At 40.7% G+C, this 18,634-nt stretch overlaps 1 protein-coding gene and 1 non-coding gene across 3 annotated transcripts in view; both read right to left on the bottom strand.

Moving 5' to 3' along the window:
- The window catches only part of POU6F2 (POU class 6 homeobox 2), a 367,227-nt gene that overhangs the window by 202,798 nt on the left and 145,795 nt on the right, over positions 1-18,634 (bottom strand). The gene's annotated exons all lie outside the window — the stretch shown is intronic.
- Positions 10,709-10,781, bottom strand: TRNAE-UUC (transfer RNA glutamic acid (anticodon UUC)). The gene has a single exon. It is a non-coding gene; the product is annotated as a tRNA-Glu (tRNA).

Genomic DNA, 18,634 nt, shown 5'->3' with positions numbered 1-18,634 from the left:
ACACACACACACACACACACACACACACACACACACACACACACACACACACACACACACACACACACTCCATACTACATCCAGCCAGATCTGGGATCAGAAGAGGTTCTGGGAAGCTTTTTTGTTAGCATCCCATAATGCTCATTCCTAAATACCCACGGGAGCTGCTCAGAAGTCTGTGTGCATCTGTGTGTATCTGTCTGTTCCTGGTGACTGTGGAGAGCCCATAAAACCTATGGGTCTAGGGACTTCCCTGGTGGTCCAGTGGTTGGGACTTTGCCTTCCAATGCAGGGGGTGAGGGTTCGATCCCTGGTCGGGGAGCTGGCCTCGGGGCCAAAAAACCAAAACATAAAACAGAAGCAATGCTGTAACAAATTCAATTAAGACTTTAAAAAATGGTCCACATCAAAAAAAAAACCTGTAAACAAACCAACCAACCAGCCTATGGATCTAAACTCTGCAACTGGTCTATAGGATAATCCTAAACTCATCAGGTCCTCTCTGGCTCAGTGGAGCTGGGTTCACATTCAGGCTGAGGATCAGGTAAAGGGGAGCACAATGGGGTATTTGCCTCATGATGAGAAATTCTCCCAGAGCTCATGGGACTGACTCTGGCCATCAAGTCATCTGGCCTCCTTTCCCATATGTGCTGATCTCTCCACAGAGACTGGAGGAGAATGAGAGGAAGTACAAGGACAGCCACACGCCTGGAAGACTGCAGATCTGGCCATTACATTTCAGACAGGCCATCGAATGGACAGCAACAATTTTTAGACACAGGGGTGGTGGATTCCAGGCAACAGGCACTGACGTGACCACTGCAAACTCTCTATCAGCTCTTCCATGTCTTTGAGTCTATTTATTTTTTCCCTTGGGTATAATCAAATTTGGGGGAGCCATGGGGGGGGTGGGGGTGGGCAGTGAAAGGACAAAAAAAAAATAAAAAAAAGAAGAAAGAGAAGAAGGAGCCCTCCTCCTCGTGCTGGTGTCTGGTAAGCAGATTCTGGTTCCTGGGGGGCACCATCTTAGCGCATCTCCCAGGCCCCATGTATTTGCATAACATCTCCCAGGATCCCAGAGCTGAGAGCGCATTTCCTAAATTAAGGGATGAGCTTCAGAAGCGGGTGCTCAGCTGAGCTGAGGAGCCAGGGTCTCATTTTTATTGTTTTTTATTTAACATGAAAACATCCTTATTTTGACCTATTGGTATCTGAGCCGATTTGCAGGGGAAGAGGCCATCCAATAAAGCATTAGCAAAAGAGTTTGCTCTATTTCCTCCATGGAATTTCCATTTCCTATGAGAACAAACAAACCAGGCCTTCCCCTCACACTCCTGCCTGGGGAACAAGCTTAGACTCACAAGTGTCATTTTGCTCATTTGCCTTGGCCAGAACTCATTTCAGGGAACACTGTTCACTATAATAACTTTGGTTTTAAGTAGAAATATCTCCCGTGATGCCATCAACTGGAAATAAAAGGAATAATTTTCAAAACTCTTTTCAAACAATGAGCAGTGTTGATGAAGCCAATCACAGAAAAAGCAGGCAGCCACCTCCAGAAAGCAGAAATATTAAAAGAATTAAAAAATGATAGAGTCAATATCTCCATATGAGCCACGGAGAGATTCCAGGTGAATGCAATCTGCTTCTTTTTAAAAATAAATCAGATTCCACTTACACTCACCATAAGCTAATGCTGCTGATGTGTGAGGTTTATATCCTCCCTAAGATACGAAAGTTTGGAGTGGTTTCTACCAAGTTTAGCAACTCTCTTCCTCCAGGTTAGCAAGCTTCAAGGTGAATGCTACTACTGTTATTCCTAATGGTTATATGAAGGGAAAAAGTGAATGCATTTGCAATTATTCATTAGTGCAAGTTCCTGTTTGCACCATGATTTTTATTTAAAAGAAAATGGTACCTCTTTTGGGTTGACTCTGGCCAACAGGAATTTTTAGTTTTAGTATATAATTTTCCCTCCAGGCCAATTCAACTTAATCATGAGAATTCTTCATATAGGAATATAAATTAATTACATCAAATGGCCCAAGTGCGTGTGACTATTATACCACTTGGGATAAGACACGCAGGGGTAGGATTATATTCACCCCTTGTTTCCACGGGCAAAATCTCCTAACAGAATGACTGCGCTTCACAGGGAACATTTTAAATCATAAAATGAGATAATGTGAGATAGAGAACTATTAATGAACAAGGAGATCTCCAACAGGGCCAAGGTGGGTTAAATAGAATATGACTATTAGGGAGGGTTGGTGTTTCTTGTCCCTGGGTATCAATGAGCCACATCTTTAGATAAGGCTTTTTTTTTTTCAGCCTGATCCCAGATCTTATCAAATGTTGTTACACACTGTTTAGTCTCCAGGGCCAACACAAAACAAATGCCATCAAGGACGGAACACAACTCAACAACGTGGAGAAAACCAGAGGGAGGTGCAGGAAGCGGTTTTAGTGATTATCCCAGTGGCTCTCTCCATAGTCTTACCTGGAGTGGGTGGAGACGATCAGAGGCTTGTGAGTGAGTGAGTGAGTGAGTGAGTGAGTGAGTGAGTGTGTGTGTGTGTGTGTGTGTGTTGTGTGTTGCGGGGGCCTTTTAGGAAAGGAGACGAGAAAATACAGGAGGGAAGGAAGTAGAAAATACAATTGCACTCAGACTGCCAAGATGGAGATGATATTTGTTTGCTCTGGCCCTGCGCGGCAAGGTGGCACTCTTCCCATCCCAGCTTTTGTCCTTCAGAGCTGCAAGAGCGCACGCTTTAATGCCTGCAGGTTGACCATGCATTGTTATTATATAGGCTTCAGGTTCACATCATGTGTCATCTGACCAAAGGAGAGTCTACAAAGTGAAAGGCTCATGCAAAATTTATGCTTATATGGCTGTTTCAGTCAGTGGAAAAATCAATACTGTGGGCTTGATGCACAGAAATGACTGAGTGCTCTCTGACTGACACTAAAAGCACAGGGAGATTGAGAGCCGCATTTGCTGTTCAAGGAATCAAGTGTATTAGAGCTCTTATAATAGTCTGCTCACCTTATATTAGCCTTTCCTTGGGATTATTTTTTGATAACAATTATGATTGTGGGGTTTAAGGCAATTACACCATTACAAAGAAAAAGCTGCTTTTTATGTCCTGTAAAGCTGTCATCTATTTCACACTGCAACTGCCTTCCAATTATTTTGCTACAATGCACTTTGGAAGCAAAATGTCCTAACTGATATATATTAGACCTTTATGTTTTATAAATAAAAATCAAAGCTGTAATGTAATCCTTCAAAAGGAGCTTCTCAGTTTCCCCAGACGTGATTCTAGAAAGTGTGGAAACGGAGTGGGTGCCAGACGTTTTGAAAGAGACACATCACAGCACCTGTGGTAGACCTGGTCCAATCCCTGGTTTAAAATGCTAATGGCATCTGTTAAGTGGAGGCTCAGGAAGGCTTACAAGTTGGAATTTAATGATAAAGCCAAAAAACAATCCTCAAAATTAATTCAGTCGGAAAGGAACTCAAAGACATGTTGTGACAGCACATTAAGGAGTCAGCAACAACAGGGAGAAGATTTTTCTCTTATTCTTTCAGCCCTGCTGCAATGAAGATTTTACAGCTACATGGGGTCCAGGTGTCGGAGGGGTGGGCAGGTGGAATTCGGAGACTAGCACAGGGAACCAGGTAGAAAATCAAAGTCAGGGACCGAAATGACTCATCCTAACTGGGATCTGGAGGTTAAACCGTAGCAGGAGAGAGCGCTTTGTTGGTGAGCCATGAAAAATTGTGCTTATGTGGTCTCGTCCCGAGGGAGGGTGGGAAATGCTATTGTTTCCAACTCTGAAAACCCTCCAGCAAGATGGGCAGTCAACTCAGTGGGGATAGGAAAGCTCCCATGTGGTAACTAACAAAGCTAGCCTGTCCCTTTCACCATGTGACACACCACCACAGCTTGGCAGCCAAGGCAAGTGAGTTAAGCCTCTAAATTAATGGTATGAAGGTGGCTTTTCGTCTGCGTTCCAAAAATATACAACAGAGTACTGAATACTGCTGGGAGCACCATGGTTATTCTGGTGATAAGGATTTAAAATGTGGATATGGCATGAACTCTGGATGCATTTCACATAAATGACCCACCAAAGAATTTTATCCATGCATACATTGAGAAGGGCCTTTGGGGCTTAAAACACAATGCAGAAAGGATTTCCAAGATTGCTGGATCACCATGGCGCAGTAGAGAGGGACAGACATCTGACAATCCTAGAAGCGTCCTCACTCTGTTGTTCTGTGTTGGGCTGAGGACGGGAAAGGCAAGGGAAACAGCATGGATGATCTTTCATCCTCTGTGCTTTCCTGAACACGCCTTGTCATTTTGAAATACTTTTCTATTTAGCTCCCTGGTAAGGATTCTTTCCTAAGTTTTGTTTTGTTTTTTAATTGGGAAGATACTTTTTCCCTTGTTGATGCTTAGTCTGAAAGTGAGCTCCATGGCCAGAAATACTATTTTAATCCCACAGTCTGTTAAGCATCTTTCTGGCCTGAAATATAAAAAATATCTCTTAATAAGTCAATATACCCACTTCTCCCAGAGTGGCAGTATCCCTGTGCTTTTTGTCTTGGAAAAGAGAACATTTACTGTCTATCAGAATCAACACATTAAATTCATCTTTAATAATGGGTGTACTCTGAGGCTTCCACATGGGATATATACCAAGGAATTAAATGTACCTTATAATCTCTTGAGAAAGGATCCATGCCAGACTGCCAAGAAAGACCTAACCTCTACCCAGAAATGGTGATGGAAAATATAAAGATTCTAGAGGTGCTCAGAAAACAGCAGAGGACTTCCAGGCTCTGACAGGGTTGGCACTTACTAGATGTCCTGGAATACTGTATCACAAGTGACCAAGAACTTGAAAGTCTATAACCTCTTGGTTTTGGTTGAAGCACATACTAGCCTATGGGAAGTGGGTGATTTCTGAAATTCCTTCATGGTCTCTTAGGGAGTGGGACTGGTCATTAAATAGGTGTTGATAAGTACCTGGTCCATCAATGATTAGACTGATGCTCAGTAATTATCTTACAGTAGAAAGGGCATTGGACTTGAGGTTGGATAACCTTGATCTAAATCCTCCGCTGCCATTTATTAGCTGTGTGACACTAAGCAAACTTCCTGAGTCTCTTTGAGCCTTCATTTCCTCATCTGTACAGCAGAAATAATAATCCCGGACCAACAGCGGCTGTGAATAAATGGCAGCACTCTTAAGAGAAAATACCTAACATAGAGCTTGGGCTACTAGGAGGCATCGAGGAAAATGTTTGTTCTCTAGCTTGTTCCCCAACTGGAGTGAGGACTGGCTGAAAAAAAAAAACCCATCCTGGATTTGAGGTAAGCTAGAATGTATTCAAAACTGAGCAGAAAGATGACTTTTGATCTCTCTTTTTGGCTAGAAATATCCGTGGAACAAATCGTTAAGGAAAAACTGAGTGCAAAAGAGTGTCTTGATTCATGGGATTCTTTGGTCTCAGCTTACTACTATTATTACTGCTGGCAACCACACTATTGATGATGGTGGTGGTGGTGATGACTGATATTTATTAAACCATTTATAGGAATTAGCTCATTCTCAGAGAACCATCCCCTCATTTTCATGAGACGGGTTATTGTGTCATCCCAATTTTACATGAAGGAACCACAGTTCAGACTGGTTAAGTAACTTTTCCAAGGTCAAATAACTAGGGCTGGGGTTGAGACCCAATACCAGGCAGTCTGGCTTAGCCACTTCATCACACTGCCTTCCATTAATGTTCCTTGAATGGCACTTTCAGGAGGGGGGTCAACCTGAACCATTTAAATCTAAATTACTTCTCCTTTGTTTTCTCTGACCTGACAGTGTTTTCCTTCTTCACGCTACTGATAAGTACTGTGCTGTCTGTGTACTTCTGTGGCTAAATAACTGCCCTCCCAGTAGGATGTCCCTTGGGAAATCAAGCCTTTTGGGTCCCCTATTATAGTCCTAGTGTCAGCCTCAATGCCTGGGATATAGGGAGGACTCAGTACATACTTGCTGATGAAATGAAAACATGATTTCATTGACTGTGTTCCTAAAGGTTGACCAACGTTAATCCAATGAGACAATTCTGAAGGGTGGTAGCAGGTGGTAAAAAAGCCTTGGGTTCAATGATTTCGTGACTATCCTGTTCCAGGTATTTCACACACATTAATGTACTTAATCCTCACAACGATCCTAAATATTAAATATTCTTATGCCCACTTTATAGATGAGGAAATTTAGTCTCAGAGAATGAAATCTGTCATGGCTACATAGGCAGTGAGTAGGGTAGTACTTGTCACTTTTCCAGTTAACCAAAAGGTGGAAGTGTGGGATTTTCTGCAGTACAAACATGTACTGGGGGATAAAATGTTGTTTTCTGTCTTTTTAGAAGCAATTTAAAATATGACTATGCCTCAGAAAGCCACTGCACGATCTAAAGTTAATGATAATAGTTGAGAGTTACTATAATATCTCATCACAAAATTGGGTTTTTAAAAAATCTAATATTTAAGGGGATTTCTGTTTTCCACTTCGTAGTCCTATTGTCTCTGGAAATATAGTAACCCAAATTTTCCCCATTGAGACAACCTATCTCTGATCTCATAATGGACATTACTGTGAAAAGACTGAGTCAACTAATGGAAATTTATCAAACGCTACTGCCTTTTTGATTAAAAATTTCCTTGAGTCTCCTTTATCAACAAGCATCTCATGTTACGATGTTGAAGATTGATGTTTTATCAATGGCCTGAAAACTTTCTGGCACCAAAAATAGGCCTGACACTTCTATATAACCTCTCACCCCATCACCGTCCATATACGAATCTTTGCTAGAGCCCAGGATCAAATACCTGTTTCAAAGAAGGTTCCCAGTAAAAAAAAAGCAAACTCTCAATTTCCTGATTGACTGAGAGATAAATCAGATGGGTTCTAGGGACTTCATTTCTGGGGCTTAACGTACTATCCTGACAAACTGGGCTTTTTGCACTCTTACGATATAAAATGTCTAAAAATGTGTCCATTTTGATCTAGTAGCACAAATTGCCCTGGTCCCTACACTAAATTATTGATACTACAATTAGCACCTCTTGGGGCACTTAATGAAATAACTGTCCTAGAGCTGAGCCATGAAATGAGAAAGGATAAAAAGGCTTTTTGTTCTGTTTTTTGTTTTCCCTCATCCTTCAGGCTCTGTAGAAGTGGTTTCAAAGGTGGGTGGGTGCTGCCATGTACTTGAGGGGCATGAATGCTCCCCCAAAATGATGCTGGTCTTCCACTGGAGCATGGTGTGGAGAGGGCGTGCAACTGGCCAAATAAGGAAATGGCTCGAATATGCACAAGCTAAGTGGGGTGGGTGGGGGTAGGAGGTAAGGTGGAGTGTCTCTCCTTTCCATCAGCAGAAGGACAGATTTGAGACAGAATCACAGGAAAATGATAAGGAACCCTACTAAGGTCTGCTAAATTGGGGGACCACCACTTTGATCCAGTTGGATAAATAAGGAAGAATATTGTCATTATCATTGTCCAAACAATATGGCATGTAAGTTGTGCATCACTGAGATGAGTTATAGTTGTTGTCTTTGTCAACAAGCTTTCATTCTAAATAGGTATGAATGGTGACTTCTGACAGTTTATTAATTCAGTTAATTCAACAAACATTAATGGAGGTGCTTCTTGGAGGGCAATACCATGCAGTGGGTACAGAGGCAGATGACCTGGGTTCAAAACCCCCAGCAGCTGCTTAGTGGCTGTATGATCTCAAGTGAGAGATTTTGCTCTCTGTACCTCAGTATCCTCAGATGTAAAACAAGGGAGAGAACTAGAATTCCATGGTGGCGTGAAGATGAAATGGTTCACACCTGTAAGGTGTACACATGTGCCTGCATGTGTCTGTGCATCATAAATGGAGTCACCATTATTTTCACTGCACTGGCAGCCACAGTGCAAAGTGCTTTCAATGTTTGGTATCTACTGATGGGGGCAAATATACTAGTTAGTTAGAGGTATACATTGCCCCATTCATCACCTCTGATTTGACTTATGCAATAGCCCCCATCTGATTTCTGTATCACCAATACCCTCCTTCCAGACACAGATTCATCTTTCTAAAGTTTTGCTTTTACCATGTTATGATCCAAAGAAAAAAAATAATAAAACCTCTCTCATTAGACACTTTACTAAAGAAGATATATGGAAGGCAAATAAGTAAGATTAAAGGATGTTCAACATCATTACTATTATGAGAGATTAGAGAAATGAAAAATTAAAGCCAAAACAAGACACCACTATACAGCTGTTAGTAGAATGGCTAAACTAAAAAAAAGAAAGGAAAAAACCGTCAATTCCAAGTGTTGGTGCAGATGTGGAGTAACCAGAATATTCATACGCTGCTGGTAGGATTGTAAAGTAGCAAAACAACTTTAAAAAACAGTTAGGCAGTTTCTTATAAAGTGGAACGTACATTTACCATACAATCAATCCAGCAACCCCACTCCTAGTATTTACCTAAGAGAAACGAAAACTTATATTCACAGAAATAGCTGTATGCAAATATTTAGTGGCTTTATTTATAATTGCCAAAAAACTCGAGAAACCATCCAAATATCTTTCAGTTGGTGAATGGATAAACAAACTGTGGTATATCCATACAATGAAATCCCACTCAAAAAGAAAGGAACTAACTACTGCTACACACAGCATGTGGGAATCTTAGATGTACTGCTAAATGAAAGGAACCAGACTCAAAAGGCCACATGTGACTTTCAGGAAAAGGCAAAACTATCAACAGACCACAGATCTGTGGTTGCCAGGGGCTGGAGGTCAAGGAGAGGTTAATTACAAAGTGACATGAGGGAAAGTTTTCGTTAACTATTCTCTATCTTGCCTGGGGTGGTAGTTACACAGGTTGTATGTGTCTGTCAAAACTCCCAGAACGTACATTAAAAAGGGTGAATTTTACTTTATGTGAAGTACAAACAGCTCAGTAAACCTGACTGAGAAAGAAATTCTTCCCATTATCAACTGAATAAAGTCTAGCCAATTAGCTGAGTGATAAAATCTATTCTTCTAAATTGATCCTTAATTACTGTCCCCTATTGATCCTCCCTCTCTTCATTCAATGTTCAATGTGATTCTGTCCCCACAAATGGAATGATCTCACCAGGCCCTGAGCCTCACCAAACCAACTTCAGGCCATAAGCCATCACCAGAGCAGCCTATTACTGCCCACACCAGTTCCCCAGGAGGTCTCCTAGCACTCAGGCTTTGGACCACTCATTTGGCATTTTAACATTTGGCTTTTTATCTTGATGCCATTTACTTCTCCATTCATTCACTTATTTTATTATTATTATTTTTTGAATTATTGAATTTTATTTTATTTATTTATACAGCTGGTCTTTATTAGTCATCAATTTTATACACATCAGTGTATACACGTCAATTCCAATCTCCCAATTCATCACACCACCACCACTACGCCCCCGCCGCTTTCCCCCCTTGGTGTCCATACGTTTGTTCTCTACATCTGTGTCTCAATTTCTGCCCTGTAAACCAGTTCATCTGTACTGTTTTTCTAGGTTCCACCTTATTCTTTTATTATTGATCAGCTATTTACTAAACAGATATTTACCACTGGGGCGATCACTACTGGTTGACCACATAAATCTATTCCTGTTCTTCCTTCTGTCTAAGAGAACCTTAATTGTATACAGGGTTCAACCATCTCCCCTAAATTATCTAAGACATGAATGAATATCGGCCGTTTTGCCAGTGATGGATTAAGGGTGGATATCTGACCTGATTTTGGCCAATAAGAAATAAGATGAAGTCTGCTGGGATCTTCTGGAAAAGGTGGCACCTGGAAATGCAACAGCTATTTTGTAACCAGAGGTGAGACAGTTGCAAGAAAGCTAGCATGCCAAAGACAGTGGAACAGAACACGGAAGAATCCCGGGTCTTTGATGACCCTTTTGAGCCCCGAATAAGCCAATAAAAATCCAGTCTAGGGACTTCCCTGGTAGCGCAGCGGTTAAGAATCTGCCTGCCAATGGGTTCGATCCCTCTTCTGGGAAGATCCCACATGCCTCGGAGCAACTAAGCCCGTGCACCACAACTACTGACCCTGCGCTCTACAGCCCGCAAGCCACAACTACTGAGCCCACAAGCCTAGAATCCATGCTCCACAACAAGAGAAGCCACTGCAATAAGAAGCCCGTGTACCGCAATGAAGAGTAGCCTCTGCTTGCCGCAAGTAGAGAAAGCCCGCGCGCAGCAACGAAGACCCAGCGCAGCCAAAAATAAATAAATTTAGTTTTTAAAAAAATCCCGTCTACCTCTTGAATTCTTGTTATATGAGACCAGACTTTTTCCTTGTAAGTCATGCTGAGTTGTGGTTTTCTGTATGCCTGAAAATATCCTACCATGATTTGCAAGAATCATGAAATAACATAACCTTTACTAGTATTTACTTATCAAAGAAACTATCATTGCCTTAATATCAGACCTATCACTAAAATAATCATTCACTCATTTATTCAGCGATACTTTTTGAGTACCTGCTTTGTGCCAGGCAGTATCTTAGATACTGGGATGCCACAGTAAACAAAACAAAGCCATGTTTTTTGGCCGTGCCGCACGGCTTGTGGGATCTTAGTTCCCTGACCAGGGATTGAACCCGGTCCCTCAGCTGTGAAAGCACTGAGTCCTAACCACTGGACCACCAGGGAATTCCCAAAAGCCATTTTAAAAAATAGCTCTTTTATAAAGTTCGTCATGTCTGTAGATCCTCAGGCCACGTCATATGTAGGATTTTGAAATGATTGGTAAGAACTGGTTTCTAGTCTTCTAAAATGAAGACAATCAGAATTCACAGAATTGGGAGGAATATTAGTAATTTACTTTAAATCTACAAGATCCCTTCAGTTTATAAATGAGGAGACTGAGTCACATCCAAGCTTGTCCAGCTAGTAGTAGCAGAAGCCAGGACTGGAATTTGGTACTCAGAGCCTTTTCACAAAAGCAGGAGCATCTTCTTTGGATGATTTCCAGCTATTGAAAAATCCTTCTGAAGGATCTGTTATGCAATTTGCTTCGTCTTAATTTTCTTTCCCTTGTTCTGATTTGAGAGAAACTCCTAGCCCACTGCCACCTTAATCCAAGCAGAAGCAAAGATGTCAGGGATGGTGGAGTCCTTTCAGTGAAATGCTTCAAATCCACACGACCCAGGAGGAACACTATAAATGGTGTAGTTTTTAAACTCAGGCAGAATCAGCACTTGATAAAACCCCTCTCCTGGTCCTTCAGAGAAACCCTCATGCCCTCTTCAAGGACACTTAGCAATTTCTGTCTTAGTGGAAGACGTAGCCACTTGGAGTCGTGGTAGAAAACAGCCTCTTTTAAGAGTCCCATTTGTGACAGGAGTTATTTGCATCTTTATTATTGTACTTTTGGTTATGCAAACACTTTGATGATATAAATGTTTAAGTCCCCCATAAATCTGGTCAGAAATCACTTTTGATTTTGTTGATTAAGTTAAACAGTCTATAGTAGGATAGAGTACTGGGTACAAGTGGTCCAAAGTAAGATAAAAGACTACGGTAAAAATGCTAGATCTTAAAAAAGAAACTGGTTTATGCACTAAACGTTTTGTTCCTTGGTCTAAAATTAACATGTTTCTGTAAAATGACAAAAAGAACCAGTGTTGAATCAAGTTTTATTTCCTGTCATTCTGCATTATCCCACATTGTTAAATGTGTTCTTTCCAAGAAGTTTGATTGAATTACTGTATACATTTACTGTCCTATGTGACAGTTTTGTCATTGTTAGAGATTTCAGTAATTAAAATGGGAAACATAAGCTTAGTTTATTTTCCTTATCAAAAACTATGCTCCTTGGAGCTACAATATTATGATGGTTTTCATGCTGTTGTACATTGGATGTCTTAAGCTGAGCACAGTTTAGGGGATCTTTCCTAATTACAGGAAGGTACTTCTTTCCTTCAACACTGTGATGTGACCTGTGACAAATCTGTACTATACACTATGTAAATGGCTAACAAGTCAATTGCAAACCAACCGAATGCATAAACCTTAGTGCTGGTGCAGAAATCGCTTCAGAGTCGTCATCTTGTTTCAAAATTTGCAAGTATCAAGTGTCAATCAAAACTGAAGATGAAACACTAATGAATGTTGAATTCTCATGATTTAGGTGTACTTCCTTTTTAGAGTTTTTGGTTCTTGGCTATTTTTACTGAACGGTTTTATTTAAATTTCCTACATGCTAACTTCGTTTGTGCGATTGAAACAAAATTGCAGTATATACAAAAAAAAAAAAAAAGAGGTCCATTTGTGAAGTTTTCCTGGTGATAATTCAGGGCTTTGCCCCTCTGTGAGTTTTTCACCTCTTTCCCATAAAGTTTTCTTAAGGGAAAGTTTATAGACTAGGGTCCTCAGAGATCAGGCTCATGATGGTTTTTCACAATTGGTGTCAACTGGCCCCAGTGGAAAACAACAGTCACAAGCTTTCTTGGAATGGGAGCAGAGACCACAATAAATAATAATATTAATCTTTGTTGAGTGTTTGCATGGGACAGGCATTGTTCTAAGGGCTCTTCAGGTGTTACTTTATTTAATTATCATAAACTCCATGAGGCAGGCATAAGTTCACAATCTCTTTTGAAACATTTAACACTTGTGGCAGATGTATTTGAATTCAGAATTTTTTGTATTTTAGAAAGTTAATATGGAAAATATACACCATACCTCACATAATACCCAGTACAATCTAGAGCATCATCCCGTAATCAAACACATTACTATTTCTATAGCAAAACCTATAGTGGGATCGATAAAAACATGAAATATCCTGATGTTAGTTACACTCAGTTTTGCTGCTAAATGAGTTATGGAAACACTTTTGTTTTTCAGAGATGTCTGGACTTTGGAATTGTAGATAAGAAAATTTAGACCTATGCAACTATTTGGCCATTTTGCCACTGAGGAGACCAAGGCACCACAAAGACAGCTGCCCCAAATCCCAAAACTAGCTGGTAATGGAATCAGGATTCGAAACTTGACAGCTCAGACCATTCTCTTTCTCTCTCTCCCTAGTCTCATGTCATTTCAGATATAACATACCAAGGAGAGAAAGTGCACTAATTTTAAACATACTTCTTAACAAATTTTTACATATGTAACTATCATCCTGAGCGAAGTGATCAAGGTATAGAATATCCAGCAGCTCAGGTTTCCTTTGTACCCCTTCCCAGGGACCACCCTCCTCTGCACTACTCTGATTTATCACCATGAATCAATTTTGCATGTTCTAGAACTTAGATGCAGCCACGTAGTATAGGTTCTACTCCCAGCTTCCTTTGTTGAATCCATGTTTCTTCTCACTGGTGTGTCCTATTTCTCTGTACAAGTGTACCAAGATGTATTCATCCATTTTCCTCTTTTTTAAAAAATTGAAGTAGAGTTGATTTACAATGTTGTGTCAGTTTCTGCTGTATAGCAGAGCGATTCAGTTATACATATATATACATTCTTTTAAAATTTCTTTTCCATTAGGGTTTATCACAGGATACTGAATATAGTTCCCTATGCTATACAGTAGGACCTTGTTGTTTATCCATTCTATATATAAGAGTTTGCATCTGCTAATCCCAAGCTAATCCCAATCCATGCCTCCCCGACTCCCCTCCACACAAGTCTTGGCAACCACAAGTCTGTTCTCTATGTCTGAGTCTGTTTCTGTTCTGTAGGTAAGTTCATCTGTGTCACATTTTAGATTCCACGTGTATCTGTATTTCTCTTTGTTTACTTTCTTTGCTTAGTATGATAATCTCTAGGTCCATCCATGTTGCTGCAAATGGCATTACTTCATTCCTTTTTATGGCTGAGTAGTATTCCATTGTATACACATATACCACATCTTTATCCATTCATCTACTGATGGACATTTAGTTTGTTTCCATGTCTTGGCTATTGTGAATAGTGTTGTTATGAACATTTGGGTGCATGTATCTTTTTGAACTGTAGCTTTGTCTGGATTCATCCATTTACCTCTGGATGGACATTTGAGTTGATTCCAGTTTGGAACTAGAGTCTTCACTCTCAGACCTTATTGCCACTGACTCTCATCCCACATCCAACCTCCAAAAGGGCAAGGTCACGATAGAGATCAACAGATTGCTCCAATCAGAATGAAGGGAGTCGGCTGCGAATGACCTTGACCTTGACTTGTATTACTAGGTCTAGGGCAGGGGTTGGCAGACTTTTTTGGTAAAGAAACTGATAGTATCCTGGTTTTGAGAGTCATATAATCTCTATGACGGCTACTCCCCTCTGCCATTGTGGCACAAAAGCAACCACAGACAATGTAAACAAATAGGTATGACTGTATTCCAATAATTTTATTTAGAAAAGCAGGTGACCAGTCAGATCTGGCCCCGTCCTACTTTCCAGTGGACAACTGCTTCCGGTAACTCAGTCGAAGAAAGAAAAGGAAACCAACACTGACTAAGCAGCTACCGTGTGCCTGGAAGAGTTTGTCCCTGTTCACTTACTATTTTTCCCCTTCTCTACGACAATCTGCTCAGGTGAGTACTATCTTCATCCTCTTTTTACAGATGCTCACACTGAATTCTGGGAGGCTGAATTACCTGCTCGGGTTAATAGCTAGCGATTTGAATCTGGTGCTCTTTCTGCCACATCCAGGGATCCACGGGTGAGCCTCAGAGCATCTGTACCCAGTGAACAATAAGCCGACCTCTGTTGTGTCCCAGGGTGTGTGCAGTTTCCTGTGGAGAAGATCCATGCTTCATTAGCATTGCACAGACTCTGTGATCCAAAGAGCAGGAAGAACCAAGGCCTAGAGTCTTATCAACACAAGAAATGGAGAAAATCAAATGTTTTGTTGCCAATTACCTAGTCAAGGTGTTCTCTTGGTGGCCAGAAGGGATGTGACATTTAAATCCTGCATCCTCATCCTAGGTTCCAGAAAGGGACATTCTTTTTTATAAAACAATAAGTGAGTTCTCATTTGAAAGGCATCTCCCTTTTTTTTTTTTTTTTTTTTTGCATTACGCGGGCCTCTCACTGTTGTGGCCTCTCCCGTTGCGGAGCACAGCCTCTGGACACGCAGGCTCAGCGGCCATGGCTCACGGGCCCAGCCGCTCCGCGGCGGCATGTGGGATCCTCCCGGACCGGGGCACGAACCCGTGTCCCCTGCATCGGCAGGCAGACTCTCAACCACTGCGCCACCAGGGAAGCCCGGCATCTCCCTTTTTGAAGGAGCATCTCCCGCAAGGCAGGCCCACCTGGGCCGTGTTTATGTGCAGGTAAGTGAGCTCGCTGCTGGGATACACCAAGGCACCACTACTGTTTCTTCTTTTTCTCTTTTTAAAAAAAATTTTTTAAATTGTAGTATAGTTGATTTACAATGTTGTGTTAGTTTCAGGTGTACAGCAAAGTGATTTTGTTATACATACATATATATCTTTTTTTTCAGATTCCTTTCCCTTATAGGTTATTAAAAGATATTGAGTAGAGTTCCCTGTGCTCTACAGCAGGTCCTTGTTGGTTATCTGTTTTATATAGAGACATGTGTGGATATTAATCCCAAACTCCTGATTTTTCCCTCCCCATCCCCCGCTATTGTTTCTGAAGGACAGCAGTCCTATAGAAACAAGAATGCCTAGGCCTTGATCTGTATTTGTATCTTTATATATGTGCCTATAACCCTCGCCTGTCCACATGGGTTCTATTCAGCTGAAGTACCTCCTAGACTCTAAAGAACAGGGAGACAGCAACTGCATAATTGTTAGCTGTATTTCATGTTCACAGTTCCTTTGAGAAAGGGCCTAATTAGTCTAAGCAGTGTTTAATGTAAATCAAGTTTCACTTTCAAAATTTCAAGGGCCCCATTCTGACAGGATGTAGATTTTTTTATGCTACACATAAAACATGGGTGCTAGTAAAAGACTGTAATGACAGGCAGGGGAAGAGCAGAAATCAATACATGAAAAGTTATTGAAATTAGGTAGGCCTGACCTCCTGAAGCAGCCTTGGAAAATAACCCTTTAAAAAAAAAAAAAGACTTTCTAGGGTGAACGTTTCGAGCTTTGTTTTTCTTGCTTTCTTTTCATAGATGCCCATCTTCTCTCTCCAGCCTCATTCAAACTTCTCAAATTGTTGGTTCTGACAAATGGCAGTTTTCACTTAAGGTAAAAGAAAGAAACGTGAAAGGGCTTCCCCTGATGAGAAGGGTGGCACCACTGGAAACACTGCTGAGATTCCCAACACCCTGATTTATTTCACCATGTAATTCAATTATTGAAAACAGACAGCGTTTTTATATCTTCCAGTTCTCTTATACACCAAATCACCAATGTCAGATCCTTTCTACTAGGGTTTGATAGCATGTGGTTAACAGGGTTATAAAAAATAATAATAAAAGGTACTTACAGATTTAGTATAAACTATGATGAATTTTTATCAAGAGGCTACATTTATATATCATAAACGGACAATTTATTTGAAGATCTTTCTATGTGTGTGTGAGTCAGGTAGCTCCCCGCTGCGCAGAATGCAGAATTGTATATGAGATATTTGAGTGTCTAAAGCGATATATGATAAATGAAGTAGCATGCTACTTATACGCTTATCATGTTCCCTGACTAGCAACAGGTTCAGCAAAGGGCACAGCCAGTAAATGAAATTTTCCACCAGGACAATATATCATCACAAGAAATGGATGCGCTGGAAACTTACAAGCTTGCTGAAGATGCGGACAAGGTGTGAAATGGTAAAAAATGAAAAGCAGAAGCATCATACAGTAAATTTCAACTTCAACTGCATATTGGTTGGAGCTGATGCTTTAACTGTTTTGAACCACGAGGATGAGAAAAAAAATGAAAGCACACTCCAGAGGCAGGAATAAGTTTCCATGATTACAGAATGTCTAAATGGTTTTTATCATAGGCACCACTGAAGCAGAGAAAAGTAAAGCATCCAGAAACATACAGAACTGCCATGATATTAATTTGAGAGAGAGACACTTTAGTTATATTCTTGAGGAGACTTCACCACATTTAACCTTGAGCAAGTCCTTTAATATTTGTACACCTCAGTTTCTTTAGTTGTTAAATAGAAGGTGGGGGACAAATAATTTCTAACATCTCTTCCATTTAAAGAAAATTCCGAGATTCCCTGATTCTTATCTTGGAGCACTCAAAAGGAAATGGTCAGTGTCGTTTGTTTTTCAACACATATTATATTCACAGTTTCTTGGGAGAAAATCGCAATTACATTTTGCTACTGAACACCAGAATAAAAAATCTACTAGAGGAAAAGTTTCTGAAAATGCAGATGCACCTGTCAAATATTTTATTTCAATAATGATCATATCTTAGGGGCTAATCCTCCCTTACGGTTTTTCTCAAAGTCATCAAATGGTGGTCTTTCTCAGAAACAGGACATCTATGTGGTCCAAGATGTACAGGCTCATTTGCCCCACATATGTTTGCATCAGGGGACACCAAGGCCCTCTGTTGATAGGCACCGTACATACGATTTCCCTTTACTAGCTATTTCTGGTGACAGTGGAAAGTGGCAGTTTGCAAGGGTGAATTTACCTGCATCCAAGTGTCAATAGGTATAAACTACAATAGGCCCGGGTGACAGCTATTCTAAAAAAAAGGCTCCCTGTATGTTAAAATGCTCAGTGGAGACAATGCATGGGGAATAAAGGGATAAAATGAAATCTGACTGAGGTTTTGTCAACGCCAAGGACCTCACAGAGGAGACAGGCTGGAACTCTGACTCCTGGGGAAGAAAGCCCCAGGAACAGGAAAAAGGGGCAGTGAGATACAGTGGTTAAGGCAGAGAGAGACTTTGGGTTTTCATCTTAGCATCACCACTTCTAGCCGTGTGACCTTGAATAAGTGAAATGAAGATGATAATAATGACTTTACGAGATCATTATGTGTATAAATGAGATAGTGGATGGCAGTTCTGAGCACAGTACTTGACACTTGGGAGCTCTTTTAATAATGATCTGCCCAGATACATCTATTTACTGTACTGCTTCTGTTGCTTCCTCTTTCTTTTATAAAAATGAGTGGCTACAGATCTGGGTCAGATAAAGGTAAGCTGCTAAGAGAAGCGAGCGGGAGAGCAGCAGGTATTTATCCAATGAGGGAAGGAAAAGATGGTGTAATAATAATTAGGAAGGTAAAAGTAGCAATCATAGAATGTCCGAGGCAGAACCAGAATCAGCACCTTCGTGGTAGAGCGTAGCCTTAAAAGGACAGCAGAGTAGGGCTCTACAAAGCATTAGAAATGCATGAATTAAAAGTAGGAAGACAGATGTTTTGTCGGATGAGCATGAAAGAATTGGCTTCTGAACACAGTGAGAAAGCCAAGCCCAGGGAGTTATGCACAAGACAGCTTCTCTTCAGTTAGCAGTCTGGCAAAGCAAAGTTATTTTGTTGGCTGATGCCCTATCTGGATAGTTTTACTTCTAGAAAAATGTTATGTGTAATAGAAGTAGACGGGAACAAAGGCATTAATGATGCATG

This window comes from Lipotes vexillifer, unplaced genomic scaffold, assembly GCF_000442215.2.
Source record: "Lipotes vexillifer unplaced genomic scaffold, Lipotes_vexillifer_v1.1 scaffold548, whole genome shotgun sequence".
NCBI classification, from domain to species: domain Eukaryota; kingdom Metazoa; phylum Chordata; class Mammalia; order Artiodactyla; family Lipotidae; genus Lipotes; species Lipotes vexillifer.
Note: the sequence above shows the minus strand (reverse complement) of the source record. Positions and strands in the feature narration are given on the sequence as shown.